At 39.7% G+C, this 21,429-nt stretch overlaps 1 long non-coding RNA gene across 2 annotated transcripts in view; it reads left to right on the forward strand.

The window, feature by feature from the left end:
- The window catches only part of LOC119697070, a 63,323-nt gene extending 42,788 nt beyond the window's left edge, over window positions 1–20,535 (forward strand). For both annotated transcript variants that reach the window (XR_005255713.1, XR_005255714.1), the window contains one exon: window positions 15,471–20,535. This is a non-coding gene — a long non-coding RNA (uncharacterized LOC119697070). The remainder of the gene's footprint in view (window positions 1–15,470) is intronic.
- The last annotated feature ends 894 nt before the right edge of the window (window positions 20,536–21,429 follow it).

Raw genomic sequence — 21,429 nt, forward strand, 5'->3', positions numbered from 1 at the left:
CTGGACACCTGGGGTTCTGTAGTGTTTTATTCATTTTAATACCTTACTCTTTAAAATTTAAAGGCATTTTAGTGAATCTGCTGTTACCAGAACATTGTGGGAATCAGGCAACAGACATTGTAGCTATTTCTTCAAAAGGCATCTATTTAAATGGCTCTTAGCATCAGGGGTCTTAATTTCCTTGAACTCACTCACAATTCAAATAACCTCAAAAAATTGGACCTTGCTCCCTTATTTACAGAAACAGCATCTGAACTTGTTTCCTTTGCAAGAATTTATTTACTCATGGATTTTCTGTCAGGCATAATTTCCATATTTCAGAGACTAAATTTCATCTAACTTAATGAACGCATGAACTAAATGGTTCTTTAAAACATTTAAAAATCAAAAGCCTTTACTAAAATTTAAAGAAGGTATCTCAGACCAGATTCCAAGGAAAAGGAAGAATTTCTGAAGGAGACACATATTGAGTACAGGGATTCATTTGTTTATTATCCTCATGCCTATGGGGAAATAAAACATTTTAATTGTATCTGAAAATTTGTTTGCAAACTGCTGACCTGAAAGGATTGCCCTGGAAATAATTTGTTACAAGCTTCTTGGTGAACTACCGTGTGAACTGACACACAGACATCTTCTGCTGCTGGAAGGAGAATTCAGTTAGTTGCAGCTATTCTCCAAAATCTAAATTCTGATACAAAGCTGCTGCAGTATTTAGTACTGGAATCTACAAGAAACATGATTAAGTGGTATGGCACACCTTCTGAGTGAGGCTGCAAAAACTGGCTCTTTGGGAATCAGCATGCTTTACTATCCAGAGCAATTTATAAACCGTGGATTCACATAAGAGAAATCCCCACGAGCAGGGTAATGAAGGCAGTTTTACAGGTGCTGTGTGTTGCTGGAGCAGGGAAAAACATCCCGGCCCTGGAATCATAATTCTAGGTGTCAAAAATCTTATATGACTATTTGCAAGACTTTGTAAACACAGACGGGAAATAAATAAGTGTGCTCCTGTGTCTGACAAGAACTGTATAAGGAGGAACTGGGGAAATGTAAAATCATTATATTTTTCAGAAGATGAAATATATATTTGTTTTCTTCCATGAAACCATGGCAATATTCTGTAGCAAGAGGAAAGGTGGTTGCTTGCTCTTGGTCGTTTGATGGGCAGAAATAGAACTGCTTTTTCTTTACAGCAAAATCTCCATGCACTCAGACCAAGATGGAAAACCTGTGTGGGTCAAAGAGGTGTCTTGTTTATGTGATACATCCAAAATCTCTCTGCCAGCCATGGGCAAGAAGGTGTGCAGATACTTTGACAGAAATTCCTGGGAATATGGCAATGTTCTGCCAGACCTTAGAGTTCCATGGTCTGCTCCTAGTCCAATCCCTTCATTGGTTAATGCTCATACTTCCCCAGAGCCTTTCCAAAGGTATCCCCAGTGTGTGTAGTGCAGGAGTAGATCCCACAGTCTGTAGAGAGTCTGGACAAGGGGACACCTTGGGAGGAGCAGCAGCAGAGAATATGAGAGCTCCTTCTGCATGCCCGTCTTGGAGCATCTGTCCACATGCAAGCTCTGCCTGGGTAGCCTGAGGAATAATAAACTCAGTGTTAATTGTTCCCAGAATGGTCTTGGGGATTTTTGGCACAAGATTGAGGTGCTCTGCGAATGGCAAACTTAAGTCTCGATTCTACATTTGCTACTCTCTCTGCCACCAGCAGTGATCATCACTCTGTGTGCCCTGCACCAGTTAAGAGGGAGGATGGGCTTGGTTGAGAAACCACTGAAACCCTATGGCAAAAAATTTTGTGATGGAGCTGGAAAGAAAGGCATTGCCCACTGAGGCACTGCAGATGGAGCAGGTACAAATGTTTGCAGCATCAAAAGCAGCTTCCCTGAGCTCTGGGCTTCTCATGTGTGCTCATTTCAATGTACTTGCTTGCTCTGAGATTGTATAAAAAGACATATAACCCCACAGGACTCAAAGCTCTATCAGAAAGCCTGCGGGTGTTGCATGTCTTCCTGCAGTTTGCACCTTTCAAACTTCTTTCCCTGCTGCAGAAGCAGCAGCAAAGCTTCAATGATGAGAGCTTCTATGTTACCTGCTAAACTAAAATGTTATGAAAGAAATATTTGATTTCAGTTTTTTTTTAGAAAAAAATTCCTGAACACAGAAAAACATCTCACTCTAAACTATCTGTATTTTTACTGGAAAATGAATCAGTTCACTGTCAGGTTTTACTGTTACAAAAAATACATTACAGCTTCAGGTAACCTGATAACTGAGCCCAAACTATAACTCTGTGGTCAGGACATCATCTCCCTCCACAGCCCAATGGGAGAGAGCCCTCAGCAGTTGTACAAGGGCACAGGGGAAAACATCTGCAGAGCAACAGGTACCACACCTGGCCATTGCTCTGTGCAGCGCTCCTGGACAGAAATCTCAGACCCAGTAGCGGGATCCAGCAGCTTGATTAGCTGTAAGATGGATTTTATAAACTGATGGATAGAGTGGTACCACCTGGTAATCTGCAGGAGCAGGTAAGTAGATCTGATGATGCAAGGGCTCTTGTGAGCCTGTGTGCCCATATCCCTGTTTCATCTCTGCATCTTGGAGATGTTCTCAATGCAGGGCTCCTGTTCTGAGAAGCCTTCAGGCCACCTCTCTAGGGATACAGCTCAAGGAGCACTCTCAAGGGCCATAGCTGTCCAAGTTTCCCTGTAATTATATTGGTTTATGCAAGTAACTCTCTCAGAATCTGCTGCTTTGCATGGTCTCTCTCTTCCTCCTTCTGCAAAATTAAACTGTTTTAATTTTTATCCTAAAACTGCATAAGCCTTTTTTTCTAAACAGATAATTTTCTAATTGCCCCTGACTTCAGATACTTTTTCTTTATTTTCATCTACATCAGGTCCCAGGACAAATACTGGTAAAACACTCCACCACACCTACCATAACTGGTTCCTCTGTAAGACACGTGGATGTTACAGAATTAGACAAAAGAAAGTAAACCGGGGCAGTTTAGCTGATAATGCTGTTTCCCTGTAAGGTTATAGAACGTAGCAATGTGTCCTAATGAGAGAAATATCTCCTTTATCAAGGGAAAGCTATTTTTAACTGATGCTTTTAATTGACTTGCAGTAACTCCTTACATGGAGCAGTGGATGTTGAAACGTCTCAAAATCTTCTTCTCTAACTTCCTGCAAAAAAACCTGTATTGATCAAGAATATCTATAATTTTTGTATGCTAAAATCAGAACTAAAAATTTGAATTTTGGCTTTAGCTCTGAGTCACTGTAGCATAGTAAGAAATTAAAAGAAAGAGAGGAAGGAAGAATTTGCCTTTTTTTATTTCCTGTCCATTTTGCTCTCTCTGGAAAGCTCTGTGTGTAGATGCGTTGTGAAAGAAACAAAGGTGACCAAGGGTCTCGAAAGGGTCCAAGTCAAATGTGGGTTATGTTCTAATTTCTGTCACCTCCATTATTCTGATTTTGCAGCATGGTGGGACACTTGTTTTATCACTCCTCTTTAAGAAGTTAGTGAATACTTGAGAATCCCTGTAAGCAGAAGACTTCCTGATCCTTGCAGGGGGATGCAGAGGGGGAGAAGAGAAGATGGAAAGGGAAAGGATGCAAGGGGAGAGGCTACTTTCTATCTGTTTCTGAGGGGTCTTGTAAAAGTGAACTTTTGACCAAGGAAATTGAGGTTAAAGAAAGATACTCACCACGCCTGTTCTGTCCCATAACGCCCTACAGGTGATTTTCCCCAAGATGTCAGTACTGCCTGAGGGGAGACAGGCTCTCTTTAGTCATGTTTTCCAGGTCACCAAACGAAGGTGCTGGGCACTAAGACATGGACTTCCTACCCTTGATATGCAGGTATACTCTTATATAGTGAGACTCTCAGGCGCTGAAATGTTTCCAAGCATTTCCAAGAAGCAGAGTGTTTCACAGTGTTTCCTCGGGGACATATTGTTCTGCATTATGCTCTCTTCAAACTGAGCCTTGAAGTTATATTTTAGCCCTATATGATCAAGAAAGAGTTTTTCTCTGCATGAATTTAATCTTATGTTCTACTGGTTTGCAGGTAGTGAGAAAGCTTTTTTCTCCCCTATGCACAGAGGACTTACCTTGCAACCTACAACAGAGCAATTAGTGTTACAAAGAGTTAGGTGCATAAATTCAATCCCCTAGATAACAAGTACATATTAGCTGCATGGTTATGAATTAGGTGTGTTATATTTATAGAAAGCCTGGCCCCTGGACAGTCACCAAATGTAAGAGCAACCTGTTCTCTACAAATGCTAAGATGAAAGTAACAGTCAAAGTAGGATATTGCTGTCCATTTACAGTCCAGAAGTCCTTGCATCTGATCTGGCACTGGTTATTTTCAAGTGTATTTTAACAATAAAAATAGACTCTTTAATTTTGATGTTAGGTTGCAATGTATGTTAGTAAGCAGAACTAACATCAGAAGGTTGTACTGAGCAATCTGTTCTCTGCAGAGCAGGGCAGTAGTACACAATCAATTTAAGAGCTCAAGTACATTGACTTTTGGTAGCACTCAGTACCCCAAGCCACTAAACCAAGGGACAATTTTGTGATCTCTCACACCAGACCTCTCCTCAAAGGTTCTCATGGTGAGGTTATTCATGCCAGGACACAGTGCCACAGCTTTTCACATACTGCAGGACACAAAACACCTTCCCCACAACCTGGAGAAATCCCTTCCTACACACCTGGGAATAAAAAAATTCCTCTCTTTTAAGCTGCTCAGCACATCTTCATGAGGCATATTTGGAAACATTACCTGCCCATGGGCAGGCCCCCATTCCTCTTTCCTGGGATGTCCTGCACAGGACACATTTGCTCATCATCCAACAGCAGATGTGGCAGGATAGTGGTGCTCTGTGTGTCCTGCCATGGCTTCCCAAACTACAGTCACCCATGTATTTTTTCATAACATCAGGGTTCCAAGCAGTCAGTTCAATGCAGATATTTAATGGGTCTTTAAAATAAGTAGCTGGGATTTGCACCATGCTATGGTTTCCATTATATATCTCGTGTGCTCTGGAGTGAGATGGACATTTATCATGGAGCAAAGCACATCTACAGCTAATGTACAGAGAGTGTGAACAATCAGGGGCTCTGGCAGCCTCAGCTCTGGATTGTCACCTTGGAGTGACATAATATGCATGCTGCACCACCAAACAGGTTTTTTTGCCAAAAAAAAAAAAAGTAATGTGTCCTCATGAGCATACCATACATTGGAAAGTACTAAAACAAAAAAAGAAATAAAATTCCTTTCCCCTCCTTTCACCTCCACATGGGCACTATCCTTTTAAAATTTTATTTCCTCAGCCAAATATTGTAAAATTACCCCAAAATCTGAGACAAGCTGATGAATGCCTTCCCAGAAAGGACTGTATCCTTTTGACTTCTCACACAATGAGGGAATAAACTTTCTGCTGGTAAATCATGGACCTCTTTTTTGGTTCTTCTTTTTTTTCATTAATTTATATCTAGAATAATTAGTCAGGTGGAAGTTTTATTGTTGGCATTTTTCTTTTTTTTTTTTTTCTGTGGGATTTGCTGAAGAGTACCAAGTTTTAAATTGTCCTGTACCAATGCCTCACTTATTGCTAAGTGTCAATGTCATATTACTGACAATCTGTAAGCAAAAATTAAATTTAAGTTTTGCATAATTTTATTCTTTACTTTCAAAGAGGCCACATTTATATTGAAATGTAACATGTAGGAGCAGAAAGAGCTCTCTCTTTTCATATGGGCATATAGCTCTTCAATTATTTACACTTAAAAGACAAGGCATTCTGAAAGTTACAATGACAACAGAAAATTTTCAAGGAAAATAAATCTGAGCAAAGCCTTTTCTCAGTATTCTAAGTAATTTAGATTACAGAAAATATAATTTTTTTTTCCAATAAAAGATTTCTCTTCAGCTAGATGGGAATGGTGATTAGCTTTGCAATGATAATGAGACCAGTAGTACAGTTCCTAAGGGTATGAAATGTTCACCTGGTTTTAGAGTACAGTGATTGCAGAAGAGTCATAAAACCTCCTAAATCTGTATATCCCAGTTAAGTTCACATGTCTCTTAGTAAATGTAGAACAACCTTTTAAAATCCCACTTCTGCTATCAGAACTCCTAGGCTTCTCTTGCCAATACCACACCATATCTCCCCAAATTATTTTTTGCCTGAAGGAAAATTGCATACAGTTTTTTCCGTCAGTTAAGTGCATTAACTGAAGAGTGCCGGAAATTTGCTGTTATCTTTTCGGTATCTGACATCTGCTACAGAATCTCACAGAATTCCAAAGTGGAGGAGATTGGCAGGGACATCAGGAGTCTTCTGACCCAACGCTCCTGCTCAAGGAGGGCCACCCAAAGCTGTTTGTGCAGGAGCATGTCCAGACAACTTTTGAATAACTCCAAGGATGGAGACTCCACAGGCTCTCTGAACAACCTGTGCCAGTGCTCAGTCACCCTGACTGTAAACAAGTGCTTGTTGATGCTCAAGAGAGAACCTCCTGTGTTTCACCTTAGATGCTGCTATGTACTGTTTCAGTTTCAAGTCCAGGCTGAACATACTCTGATTTGAGAAATGTATGTTGCTGTTACAGCAAGGAAATGAGAGATTTCCTGATAGTGCTGTCTCTCTTGCTGTTGAGGAGGTCAGTTGTTTTATTGTTAGGACAAGGATGGTAACTCACAGAGCCAAAAATATTGTTTGCTCTAGCATCTGTCATATGCATTCAGACAGCCTATTGTAAAGGGACCAGGATAGCTCAGCTTTTTACTGTTCTAAACTTCAAATATTTCTGTGAAGTATGGAAATATTTTTATCTCTATTTTTAGTGGAGGAAGCGTGAGATAGGAGAGGGTAAGTAATTTGTCAAAAGGCACTCTTTAGTAGCTGCAGTAGAGGAAGTCTACTTGCTTCCCAGAGACTTCCCTGCAGTCCTTGCTCACAGGGAGCACATAGTAAGGACTCTTACTGTGGCTCTTCTCACCTGACAGTGATTATGTCTTTCACTGAAAAAGATTTTATATAGTGCTAGCTGGACAAAAACTCTCCCTTATATATCTCCTCTGCTGTCATTGATGATGTATGTCACCATGGTCCACTGAGGACATACCTCACATGAGCCTGGTTTGCAGATAGAAGTACTATTTTAACAAAATAATAATTCATTCTGAATTCTAAAGTCAAAACAGAATATTGGTGATATTGACTTTTTTTATCTGATCCAGAAATAAATCCTTCCCATTAGATAGATTTCAGACTGGAGAAACTGAAATGAAATATTCTGAGTTGTATTCAGTGAAAGTGAGCAAGCACATTCTAATCCAGTGAGTACTAGCTACGGGTACTGTGGAAAATTACAACTAGACTTTTATTATGTCAAACTTCTACTGCCTTTGATAGCTAAAATCTTACAATATCAGCTCCTCTTCTGAAAATGGTTACATGGCAGCAGAAATTGTGTAAAGGGATGTAACAGGCTCCCTTTGCTTTAAGAGCAGAAAACAACTATAACCATGGCAGGCATTACATGAGCTGAGTTTTTTTGACAAGAACATTCTTCCTTCTAGCCTCCATCTTTATATTATAAAATAAAATGATGGCATCAGCAGGCACCTTCCTACTTTTAATTTCTAAAAATGATGTTAGACAAACTCCACTGCCTATTTGTCACCCCTAACCAGACAGCTCTCAGTGGAAATGAGTAACATAAACGGGTTTTTATTGTGTTTTCTTTTCTCAGTGGTGATAGGCCAGATAATCTTTTTGCTGGAATATGAGACAAGTCAATTGTTTCTCTAACTTCAGCTTTCATAGTCCAGGAGCTAGCTATTGATTTTCAGTAGATTTGTTAGTGGTGGGTTTCTTGGTTGCTGTTTTTGTGGTTTTGCTTTTCTGGTCTTGCTTTGTCTAGATGCAGGGCTCTTCCTTCATTTGTCCCTTTCTGTCAGGATCAGTCTCCCTTTTGTACATTGGCACACAAGATCTCCTGGAAGATGCACCCTGTCCCAGTGGTGGGATTCTGGAGTGGTCAGTGCCCTCCAGTGAATGCTGTGATATTAAAAACTTCTTAAGTTCTGGCATAAAACCTGTAGGAGATCAACAGTTTTGGTATATTAGAAAGTATATCTGAATTAGACCTATAGATTTCATCATCTTTATCAAGGCTTTAGAATCAGCATGTTGGCATTTTTAAGCAGATGTTTACAAAACAATCATTTTCTGCCTTGAAAATGAACTCTTTTTTTTAGATAAACATGTACCTAGAAATAATAATGCATTCCTTAAGACACTTCCAAGCATTACCTTTGTTTTATCCACTCAAAAGTAGTGTCAGTAATATGCAATAAGACACTGGCATACCTTTAGGGTTTTGCTCCCTGCACAAAATTCACAGAACTAGTATTATGTACATTAAACAAAATGACAGGCTGGAGTACAGTTACCAATGAGGAAAAAATGCCTTGTCTTCCTTTGTGAGATAGATAAATCTCTGTTATGTATCTCTTAAATAATAACATCCATTGCAGGGTGCACTTTTGGACCATTTTCTTGGGTTTGAATCCTTTACAGGATAAACCTGTGTATTTATATACCTATATATATATATATATAGATAGATAGATATAGATATAGGTATATTTATTTATATTTTCATATATTTGTATACCTATATAATACCTTTAAATTTCCCCCGGCTGATTTCTCACCTCCACTCATCAGGATGTAAGCTTGTTCCTTTCTCGGCTGCTTGTAGCAGAGGCAGAGTCTGACACCCCCACTTGCTCAACCTCTGCAGGGGCCAGTGAGGGGGAAAGCACTGCTGGCCCCCAGCAAGTCACTGAGTTCATGCCAGCCCAACAGCTGATCAGGAGATCCCTGGAAAACTGTGTTAGTGAATGAAATGGTGTGAAAGCCTCCATTTGAGGCACTTTTAGCTGTGCATACTCAAAGGTGACCATGAGAAGAGCTTCCCCTCCATCAGCACCAAGCCTTTTGCTGCTGATCTGGAGCTCCAGGCTTCTACCAGACTTGCAACACAGAAGCAGGTAGTAACATGTAAATATGTGTAAAGGGATGTATAGATATATACTGCATTCCATCAGAAAACACAGGTACTTATTTTTCTCCTACATCTTCAGTATGCCCATACCTGTGGTGGCAGCCACTCCCCAAAGTGGCTGTGCATCATCATGAACAGACCTCTATTTTCTAGCAAGCAGCTGAGCATGGCTTCCTTCCAAACACAACAAAACACCACCTTGTATCCACTTAGAATAATCTATTTTCCTTCTGACATATCTCTGCTGAAGTCTTCTCATTCCACATCAGGTTCAAATCTGACTTGTCATACTTTAAAGTCCGCCCTAATTTCACATCTGCATACAACTCTTCTCATATTTCCTTCCTATCTTCAAGAGAGCAGAGACTGCACCTTCCATGTCTTTCCATGATTATTATCTTTTACCCCTCCTACTGGGAGCGCTTCCCTCCACCAAACAGCCAGTATCTTTCACATGATCTCCGTGAAACAATCTTTCCCATGTGCTTTGTGTGCTTTGGTCGATCCTGTTTTCATGGGGTAGTTGAGTACCTTCTAATGTGAAAGTTGTGTTTCTCATGCCATGCTTTCTAGTGGATGAAACTAATATAAATGTAGAAGACAGAAGCAAATATTTTAGTGCCTCCCTTGTTATCTAGCTCTTCCTTTCTATAAAGAAAGCTTTTGAAGTCTTTTTTTCTTTTAGTAGCCCTGGAGTTATTCCTCATGGTGCTTCTCAGACCTTCTGCAGTTCCCCATCCTTCAGCATGCTGGGATGACATTTCTACTCTTCCAATAGCTACAGTTGTATATTAGCTCTCACTTTCTTCTCCTACCTTTGCTTGTCCTTCCATCTCACACCTGTCAAGACAATATTAATATCTCTTATGCCAATGATTCTGTATCCAACTCATTGAGAAAACTCCTTCCCTTGAATTCAAAAGCCCACTTCCTGCTGCTTTTGCTGTGTTTTGTGTTTGGTTGCTTGTTTTTGTTGGGACAAAATATTTCGTTCTTCTTTGAATGTTTTGATTAAATTTGATTTTTGTCTCACAGGACAGTAAGCATTTGGGACTGGGTATATGCTGAGTACAACAAGGGTGTGTTTTCCTTTTCATTAAAAGGAAAGCTATTATCTGTATACTTGAGCAGGGATTTCTGCATATGCAGTGGGGAATATCACTGACACAACTATCTCCAAGGAGAAAGGATTAAAGACCTGCTGCTGGCATGTCCCAGCTCCAACCAGCACTGTGGTCCACTGAGCAGACCCAAGCTTGTTAAAGTGCATAAACAAGTCTATGTACATATACCAGCTCAAAGAGCTATCAAGGATATCTGGCTATTATTACATAGGCACTGCATAAACCAAATAGAAGAAAGATAATCTTGGAAAATTGAAATAACAGTATATAAATCACACAAGAGAATAGGAATTTAAAAATAGATTGTTCGAGCAGGGGTGGGCTGTTATACATTAAGGAAATTATGGAAGGAAATTAGTGACTTTGATCAATGCACAATAATCTTTATCACTATATTCATGGCAATTAAAAAGGATCCCCAGCAACTGCAACTTCAGACTGACAGTACGAAAATGCCCTATAATCACCCAGGGCAGAGACCATATGGATTGTAACTGCTAAGAGAGTAAAGACAGAATTAAAAAAAAAGGCAGAAAACATGCTAATGAAGACAAGTGTCATTCTTCCCCACTTCCTTTTGCACCATTGTTCCTCATGGGACATTATAATGAAGCTACATTTTTGGACATAGTAGGGGTTTTTAAATTACTATCTCTTGCTGGTTTGGAGAAAACTCATAAACAGAGAAGCATGATTTGATGTAGTCCTCATGGGAACATCTCACAAGCCCTAGACTGAAGCATTATTAAACAACTATCTTGTAATGCTGACTTCAATATACTTATACCCAGAAGCCATGTAGAACTGAGGAAAGCTCCCAAAAGACAAGGAAAAGACTCCTAGCCCCACACTTCAGTACCACTTAGCTTCAAAACTGGGAACTGCATGAAGATGATGTAGCTTACCAAAGGAAATGAAAAAGTCCTGGTAAGAGAATAAAACGATTATTGGTGTGATTATTGGGGGGAGGGAGATTACATAAAAGCATCAGATTAGAAGCTCACATATATACTTTTATCCAAAAAAAGTTTAAAAGATCATGAGAGACTTTGGTTGTATTGCAGAGAAAAGACATTTCTGGGTGTAAGGTATGTGGAAACAATCTCCAATCTAGAAAAATCACATTCTCTGGCATGCTGAATTTAAAAATACTTCGAGACAGGACAGAACAAATTCAGCAAACAGCCAATTGTTCAATTTGCTGTATGAATGTTACTAACAAAACTTTCCAGCCATGTCAGAAATGGCATATCTTTTAGAAAATTTGTAGGTACTGAAAGATAGCTGACTTGTAAAAGGGTTGCTCAAAGAAGATAAAGAAGCAGCAGAAAAGCTAAGTGCAATATTTTCATCAGCAGTCAATTTCTCAAAGTCTGAGTCTGATGTTACTCCCACAGCTTTTCTTTACAAGAAAAAGAGGAGGGGAACCATCTCAGTCAAAACAGTCAGCAAAAGATGTTTCAGGACAATTTTAAAAAAATCAATGGAGCACTGCCAGAGCTGATAGAATTTGCCCAGTGGGTCTTAGATGATTCAGATTTTAAATGTTCATGTTTTCAGTTGTGGTGGATAACCTATCACTTAAATTTGCCTCAGTACAAAAGGAAAGGAAGATAGTCCATACAAGGCTAGTTTTTAATAAGAACTCCTGGGGAACCTTAGAAATTATGGACCAGGAAGTTGTACTTTTGAACAGGGGAGATTAGTAGAAACTGTGAAAAATAACAATACTAACAGTATACATTAATATGATTTAATAGGGCAGAATTAACATAACTTTTGCAGGAAGATGTAATGGGTTTCAAGCCTTTTTCAGTACCTGGAGAACTCATTAAACCATTGCTTATCAATATTAAGGTGGTTTATTTACCAGGCTTGGATTTCAGAAAGGCTACATATATATATATATATATATATATATATATATATATATATATATATACACATACATATGTATCCAAAAAGGTATACTTAAAGAAAGTAGGTTGATGTGGGGTAAAGGGAAGGCCCTCTGCAAAAGGAATAGGAAAGAGGAAAAAGAAGATAGGAAAGATGACAAGAAAGAAATGATGTGTTTCAAAAGTACTGTGTTGGGATTCTATTGATGGGTATTCTTTCATACTCGAGCCAGAAAAGTGATTACATAAATTGATCTCAAGACATAAGCATATTTAACTTTTCTGACTTTACAAAATTATTTAGAGTGGTTTAAAATACAACTGATTACAAAGAACTGCAAATTATATTGAACTGAACAACTGTTGACAGCTTCAAAATAATGCACTTCCAAAAAATATCTGACATTAACTATTACTCAGTCAAAAGATGGATCTTAGATTTATTGTGGGTTGTTTTATGTCATCTCAGTACTCCCTATAATTTAAAATAAAAACACAAGGTTAAGTATCAGGCAATACATAGAGATCTAGCTTTTAAACGTCATTATTGCAACAAACAAACTTGATCACATACTTGCATTCTGGGTTTTGTTTATCTCCCTCGAAAATACAGTCACAGATGAGCAAGGAGAGTGATCTGAGGTATGGCATGCCTTTCAAGCAAGATGAGCTTAAACCAGAGCACACTAAATGCAGTTAGTCTGCAACAGCCTCAAAACAAGCATGTCAAGCTTTGTCAACTGCACATCAAGTAAATTCATTGCCAAAAAAAAAGGAAGGAAAATAGTCCATACAAGGCTAGTTTTTAATAAGAACTCCTGGGGAACCTTAGAAATCATGGACCAGGAAGTCATACTTTTTGCTGCCCTAATCCCTTCATGCTAGTATTTGCTGCTTGACATTCCTGCTCCTCATTAAATTGGAAGACTGAGAAACACCTGCCACTAAACCTTCCCCTCTTTTTAGAAAAATGTGTCTGTAGAAGACTTATCAAGACTTATATCTGTTAGCTTTCTAAAACTCTTTCTGCTAAAATTGCTGATTTTTAAAAGACAAAGGATTTTGTCAGGCCTCCTGAATATATTTATGTATTCATAAACATCCCCAGCCCAAAATCAATCCCAGACCATAATCAGTTTACTTCTTTTCTCAGCCATGGACAATTTTTTCGGATTATAAATGTCAACATTCTGTATGATGATTAAAACTCTTGATGGATCTGAAAGTCTCAGCCACAGACTCCAACATGGAAGTTATTGCCAAGATTTATTTTTATTCACCTCATTACATTGGCCTCAGTTTTTATCCTGTGATTGAGTAGTTAACTTCTGCCAAGCCACAGGTCATACATTTCTTTATCTTCATTTGCAGGCATTTGCTTTGCAGGAAGAGTGGCCATATCATTAACTGTGGCTCTCACTCAAGGAAAGCTTCATACAGTGCACAGGGATCCCCAGAGACAGGTGCTCTACCCTGGTGATCCCCTAAGTGCTGGTAGCTTCCTGCAGAGAGGGAGTAGCTTATCACATTTTCAATTAAAAGTTTGCTGATGAGAAAGCTCAGCAGTCTGTGAGATCTTGAGGACTGAGAACAACTCACCTCTGAAGCAGGGAGCAGTGTGAATGCTGCTGTTTGTCACCTGCTCAGACATCCCCCATGACTGACACTGCAATTTTCTGACCTCGGTTTCAAAGTTCAGATCAAGGAATCCGTCCTGGACTTAACTTTCTATTTCGTCTTAGGCTTCTATAAATACACCGGCTTTGCAAATGTAAGCAGTACAGTCATGCCAAATGCTTTCACAAAGAACATTATCTTCTGCTCTTTTTCAACTATTAAAAATTATTTTCTTTTGTTTTATTTCATAAAGTAGCGTGTTTATTTTTAACATGACTACAATAAGAAAACATCTGGATATGTATATAGAGCTGGTCTTTCAGAAACATTCAGGAATAAAACCATACCGAGCTCTAGCCTGGTTTCAGTGACTGCCCAGAGTTCATGCTTCCTTCCTGCTGAAGCAATGCCTAAGAGCCATCTATTTCCCTGCTGGGTGCAACACCTCCCTTGATACAGGTTACTGACTTGGTGGCCCTTACTCTTCAGATTGTGGAACTATCTGCCCTGTGTAGAGCAGTTGCATAAGGGACAAATAAGAGCAGCAATCTCTGGCTTCCAGAGTGTCATGCCTTCCACCCAGGGTACCTGCAGTCAGGTGACAAATGATGGGAGGGAATCAAACCTCGTACCCTCCTGCTGTGCCGCGGGCAGTGCTGGGACATCTGAGACACTGGCAGGCGTGGTGAGGATCTGTTTCCCCAGCCACTCTTTGGAGAACTCTGTTCCTTCTACCTTTTCTCACAAACATGAGATTTTACTTAAATACGTATTAGTCTATAATTACTCGGGACACACAAATCAGTTGAAAAAGAAGAGTCTGCAGGTTTTATGCTTTTCTGGGGGAGTATTTTGGTGACCACCAACTTGCTGCAACTGCTGCAGCTGCTGCCACACAATTTCCTTTGGGACCAGTCATGAGAAGAGCAGGTGGAGTTGCTCGTTAGGCTGATGGCTTTCCAAGGCAGGAAAAGCAAGAGATCCCTCAGTGACCTGGCACCAAAAATCCCCCACCTAGTGTGTGTTTCCGGATTATGTCTGAAGCAGGTAAAGCTCCCCTGCACAGGTGCCAGCACAGGTTGGTATTGTGGCTGCAGATTACAAGGTTATGCAATCCTTGCTGGCACTATTTTTATGATGTGAACTAGAATTTGACTCTGGCAGTCTGAAAGACCGCAGCGTAACACAGTGGTGTAACTTTTGGTTGCTTAGCTCTCTATAGCTCTGTTTAGCACAAGTGTATAAATAGCTGTGAACAAATAGACTTATAAATCTGTCACCAGCAAATTACTGATTCTCTGCCTCTTGCCATGAGAGAATTAAAAAGTATTTTAGATATTTTGAAAAAAAACCCAGTCCCTCTTTCATGAGAGATGAATGGAATTATCTAAAGCATTTCTAAAGTCTGCACTCTTGCATGTTTGTTGAATACATCTGGCATGTGAGTATTTATAGGCATTCTGTACGTGTATAAAAACATGTTGTACAAAAGGTATTTCAAAACTGACATGCATGATACATACAACACTCTTGTTGAACTTGTAGGCAGATAATATTTTATTGAAGGCAAAAAATTCTGCATTGAGCTGTACCTCTCTCAAGAAGGTAATGCTTCTTTACAAGCGAAATAGTTTCAAATGAAACCCTGGATATTGCTAACCCCATCCCCTTATATATTCCTTAGAGAAAATGGGAAAACTATCCTTCTAATCCCACAGGTCTTAAGAATTAATACCTGAAAATACTCACTGAGAATCATGTCGGAGGCCGGGGTCAGCCGTTGTACTGCCTGCACCAGACATCTGACAGACTCCAAGGCTTGAAGGCAGACTCACAGCAGTTCATTGAGGGATAAATGGTTTGAGCTGTGACCCTTCCACCTGTGCCCAAGCCCTGAGTATTCCCCTGACCACTCAAAAGACACGTGAAACAGGTAGTCCCCAGGTGCTCATACAGCTTGAACTGTGAGTTATGAACAACAAAGTTTTGCCACTTTCAAAACTGTTCAGAGAAATACTGATAAACTTTCTTTACTTATGACTGTTTGTTAGAGGTTGATTTACCAGAGAACTTGCAAGTCTTAAATAAGAATTTCGAGGATTTTAAAGCTAAACAATGAAGGTTCAAATAATTTATAAAACAAAATGCATTTATTGGTTTAGTGACCTTGATATCACACAGTGTTAAAAACCATTTTTTAGTTTTAAAAACAGGACAGATATTTTTGTAGAATTCTAATTTCTGGGACCATCCATGATTCTGTATGACCTGGAAGACCTGAAAGATTCTGGATGAATTTATTGAGAAGTTAAAAAAAAAAAAATCATGGTGACATCTTCTTGACTGTCCCAGTGTGAATTGGTCCTGGACCTTTCTGTGATGTTCTGTGATGGAGGATAATATTTTTCCATTATATGTTCAGCACTGGTGTTCATTTGTGCAGCCTCTGTGCCTATAAGTAAATTAGCAAGCTTTTTCTGTGATACATAGGGATGCAAACGTGGGGAGGAGAAGGTGGTGGAGGTGTGGAAGGAATCTTTGCAGACCAAGAAATTTATAGAGAAGGTAAGGACATTTCTCCCATCATGGGTCCCATGGAAATTTTATGCAAATTGGTACCTCCTCATGGAGGAGCAGAATGAAGCCCTAACAGAAGCTGCAGCAGGGCTGCCTCTCTGACTGTGTTCCTGGCAGAAATTGCTGCCTCATGACACCTAAAAATCTCCTAATATTGGAAGAGAGCTGCAAATCAAGGTAGTAATTTCAGGCAAGTAGAAGCTCATACAGAAGCTTTTTCTGTCGCACTGTCTCTGAGAGGAGCTTTCTTTAATCGTATTATGGTAAACCCAGCATCAGGTCTTTCCCTTCTGTTGTTGTGATGAGAGAAGGGAGCTGGCACGAAGTCTGTATCTATATTAATGAATTAACCAGCAGCAGAAGTGTGCTGAGGCCGCTGATGTGTGCCCTGGTCATCAGCATGCCTTTGGTCTGGGCCAACCAGCACTTTCTGACACATCTCCTCAGCCTGGATTTGGCATTAGCCCAGGAGCAGTCCTAAGAGAAAATATGAAGATATTTCTGCAATTTTGTGTTCTTTAAAACACAACCCAAAAATACAGAAATCTTTTCTCTGCCTCTGGTTCTCTGCCTGTCTTTATGTTATTTTTGACTACTGTCAAAAGTTATATTAAATAGCTATTATCCCCATAAGCATTCTGCAGATGCCAAATAGAAATGAGCTGTGTAAATGTCAGCCATTAAAGTATAGTTCTGTCAGATTCTTTTTTCTGGACCTTCTGCAAGTCTAATGGATAACTAGACACAGAGTTATCCATAAGTGCCATCTTACCAATGCCTCTTAACAGCATCTTACTTTGGAAGTTATTTTTTACTGCATTTTCATAATTTCTTAAAAACTCCATTGACTTCTATTTTCTTCTCTATTCCCTTTCTCCCCTTGAAATGAAGTGTTCTAGCTTTATTTAAGGCTTCAGACCAGAGGTCAAGCTGCTTGCAGAGGTCTCAGACACACTCGGATTAGATTTTGCAGCAGCTGTGGGGAAGAAAGTGCCACAGTTGGCAGCAAGCTGTGTGGGTGGGCTTGCAGCAGGAGGAACTTGGCACAGAGCAGCTGGGGGGATGGCATCTCCTCAGCCCCGTAAGCTGAAGTACATCTGAGTGCTCACTTATTGACCTGTTGCATTTCACTTCTTGGATTACTTTAGGAGGTCTGGAGATACCTGTGGAACAGGGAAAGGACTTAAAAAATAATCAACTTTTTTCTCTCAAACAGTAGCCTTGTGGCTGGCAAGGTGTTATTAAACACAAACTCTAAAAATAATCAAATTAGTGAAATATACATTGCCAGAAATTTATATATTGTGTCCTCAAGCCACCAAAATATTAAGCACATAAGTTACAAAATTATGTTGTCAAAGTCCACCAAATTCACACACACAAAAAAGAAAAGCTCTCTGATTTTGAACAGCGCTAAACTTTACATTCTGTCTTATTCAGCAAGTAGATTTAATTTTGAAGGTAAAATGGGAGAGGCTGACCAAAATAATATTCAGGTTAATTCTCCTTCAGGGATGCTATGGCACTGGTTGAAATTGGTGAGCTGAAGACAAAATGAGCCAGTTATTTCTGAGTGTGTGGCCCATCTCCAGCAGCACCAGGCAGGGTGGGTCCCACTGCCACAGCTGGGAGGCTTCACTGCCTTGCCCAAGCAATGCTGACAACAGTTTCTCACATGAGCAGGTTAGTCCATAGGTGTTTAGCACAAGAACAGAGATGCCCTTGTCACAGAGATGGAGTTCCTTGCCCCACAATCACAGTAGTGTTGCTGTTCTCATGTACTGCTATGGGGGTATTTATCAGCCAAGTCAAAAGATAGTACCTGAAGAGGTACAGTAACACACTACACTCATTGCTAGAGGTGAGAATGACAATCACTAGCACATTTTTATACCTTTAATTAGAAATCTCAGAATTAGCCCACTCTTTTTAATGCCTTTTAATACATACTGAATGAAATCAAGCAAACAATGAAAAGGTGAGTACACTCTGGTACAATGCTGGTTGTGTGATGCTCATTCCTTAGGTTAGAAACCCACCTGGTAGCAGTCATCAACCTCCTCTCTTCCAGGTCACAGACTCAAGAGAAATTCAGCATATGAATAGCCCTGTCGGCTAACATCATGACCTCAAAGTTGTGTCATTCAGTGCAGATGCAGTAGAAGGCACTAAGACTCATAAACAAATCCACAGGTGCTTACAGCCCTGCAACGTTATGTGACTCTAAGACTGGGATGGCAGCACCTGTGGTACTGAGGAGGGTATGCCATCCCTGAAGTGTGACAGCGAGGTACTTGAGTGTCTCAGTGCAACATTGAACAAGGAATTTCTGACAAAGTGATGCTCGGAGCTTAAAAACATTTCCTAATTACTTAAAATTTATCTTTGATATGCACAAATAGCATAGCTTCCTTTGAAGGTGTATCTGAAGCACACCTCAATGCCTGCGTGAACCTTGTCCTACATGTGTACATCTGTTCTTTAGGAGTGTGTGTTGATTTAAATCTTGGCCTGGATTTTCAGGCTCCAGGACCAAGCTTCTCCCTTTATCCAGGATGTAGTACAACAGTTTCAGGTTACACAAATTCATATCTGCTTAAAAGCATACTAAAATGAAAGTCATCACATAAATCAAGGTTAAACTAAGACAGAAATCTGTCTGGCAGGTGAAAGACTGCTTCTTTACTTACTAAGCCTTATAATCTTTTAACTTGCAGTTCACTGCCAAAGAAGATTATGAAAGAACACCAGCCATATCCAAGTGTTACAAGTCTATATTTGTCTTCTATAATGAAGTTGAGAACAATTGCCAAGTGTGAAAGATTACCAAGTAGGTTGATAGACAAGGAATAGAGCTGCATTTTAGAAGATGTGTGAATCTGTGCATTTATCAGTATCAACACAAACCTTTTCCTAGCTGTTTCCTATCATGCTATGTCTGAGCTATCTGAACTGAATTAAAGTCAGAGAGTGCTGCCCAAATGGTTTAACTGCAGATTTGGATTTTCAGAGTTTGATGATTGGACACTTTGAATAACCTATTTTTATTCATTTATTAACAATTACATTGGTTGTTGTAGACACATGGCCCTCTGTGGATTCTTCAGTAGTTCATTGACTGGGCTCAGGAGGCTGCTGGGTGCCCTTTTGCCTGTGTTCAGTGATCAAAACTTGTGAGAGAAGAGCTGGAAAAGGGTGGAAGTCTAGCCCACAGTCTACATGCAACCTACTACACTTTTGGTAGAAACAAAATGACGGTAAAAGTCCTTGAAAACGCCCAAAGACCATTCCTGTGACTGGATCACTGGCGTGGGCTCAGTATTTTAGAGTGGACTGTGGCAGGCTGAGGTAATAGAGAAGGGTAAATTGCTGGCAGAGTGAGCTGACACAGCATTATCTCTAAAACAGCCAGTCAGCCCAGACTGATGCATTTTCTGAGAAAACTCACAGTGTTTTTTGTTATTCTTTTTAAGTGTGTAAACATGGTGGACCTCCTGCTACTATTTGTGGCCATGAGGAGGAATCTTCTGCAAGGTGCAAAGGATGCAATTGCATTTGCCTACATGTACACAAGTATTCTGTGGGCTAGAAAGGAAACTTAGGGATACGTTGGGAAGGGATTATAGCAAATATTACTGGTAGCTGGGTAATAGCTGATGTTAGCCCTTGAAAAAGATATTTTCCTCCTTTGCTGTATTTTCACTGTAAATGCACAAGTAAAAAAAATAAACCTAAAATAATTACACAAATTTAAAAAAATGGAAAATTGCTTAGGATTATTGTTACACTTCAAAACTTGGTCCACCTATTCATGTGGGACTGAAGAACTGCAATTATCTCACAAGAAATCCATCCTGTTAAATCAAATCCAAACACCCTAAATATTCAGATATCAATTTGCTATCAGGTTTCACAAGGAATTTCTAATCCTGTGTAAAATGCTCTAAAATATTGATAAATTTAAAGCACACAAGAGCAAACTGCAAACTGTACCATGGTAATAAGGGAAAGGTGGGTAACTTGGAAAAACATGTCACATCAATCCTTGTTCCCTATGATTGCTATAGAATCAAATACATCAGAAGTTTATAACAATGCGCCTTCCCACCTTGATGCCTCTAAAGTATTGGTTTTAACAGCAGGAAGCCCTGGCAGAACAAATATCTGCTTCATGCACAAAAAAAAATAAAAAAAAAAATAAAAAAATAGACATTATCCAGATGCCTTTTAACACATTGATTGAAAACTTATTTCCTCTTTTACTTGCAAGTGTCAGACAAGGCAATATTTCCCACTTCAGCCAAGAGTGGCAGAAATTTAATTCCTCCATCTCATTGTCCTGTTCTACACCCAGCCTTGAGGGAAGTCGAAACCTTGGCTGTGAAGCCAAGGAAAAAGATGGGAGCTGGAGCCAGGCTGCCAAGCAGTGCCATCTAGGGGTAAACCACCGGGACAATGTCCTCTGCCTTACTCAGCCTGAAGTGACCAGACCTCCAGCTGCTGTAGGATAAAACACATCATGGCTCGTGTCCCTGATCTGGTTTTGCAGCTCTGTAGGATGGCCTAAAAAGATATAAAATACCACTCACTCCTTACAGCCTCACAGCCTCACCTCCATGAAGTCCTATAAAGATCTCTGTAATGCTTTAGTGGCATAATTAATGATGCTGTTGTTTGTTACTATTAATTGCTTTTATTCTTTTTAATCCTCTGTCTGTAATAAAATTGTGCTTTGATTAACACATCTGATAGATCAACAAAGCCCAAGGGGATTTTGGTCGAAGTTTGTGTTACTGGCCATACAAATAAAACAAGAGATCTAGCAAGAACATTCAGGATGGCAAATGTCACAGGCAGTCAACAGAGATACTCTTCCTGCCTGTTGATGTACCTGACTTCCTCAAAAATTAGGTCAGTATTTGGGATAGGATCCTGGAACCCAACACACAGATGAGATTAACTGGGAGATTGCAGCCCTTTAAGTTGTTCCTTGCCTCTCCTGGAAAGGATGGTTTTCTGCAAGACCCAGATCCAAGCACCTGCACAGAAATGATGTGGAGTAAAACAGTAAAATATTAATTTTTCATGACATGAAGCTTC

The sequence above is a fragment of the Motacilla alba genome, chromosome 2, assembly GCF_015832195.1.
Source record: "Motacilla alba alba isolate MOTALB_02 chromosome 2, Motacilla_alba_V1.0_pri, whole genome shotgun sequence".
NCBI classification, from domain to species: Eukaryota; Metazoa; Chordata; class Aves; order Passeriformes; family Motacillidae; genus Motacilla; species Motacilla alba.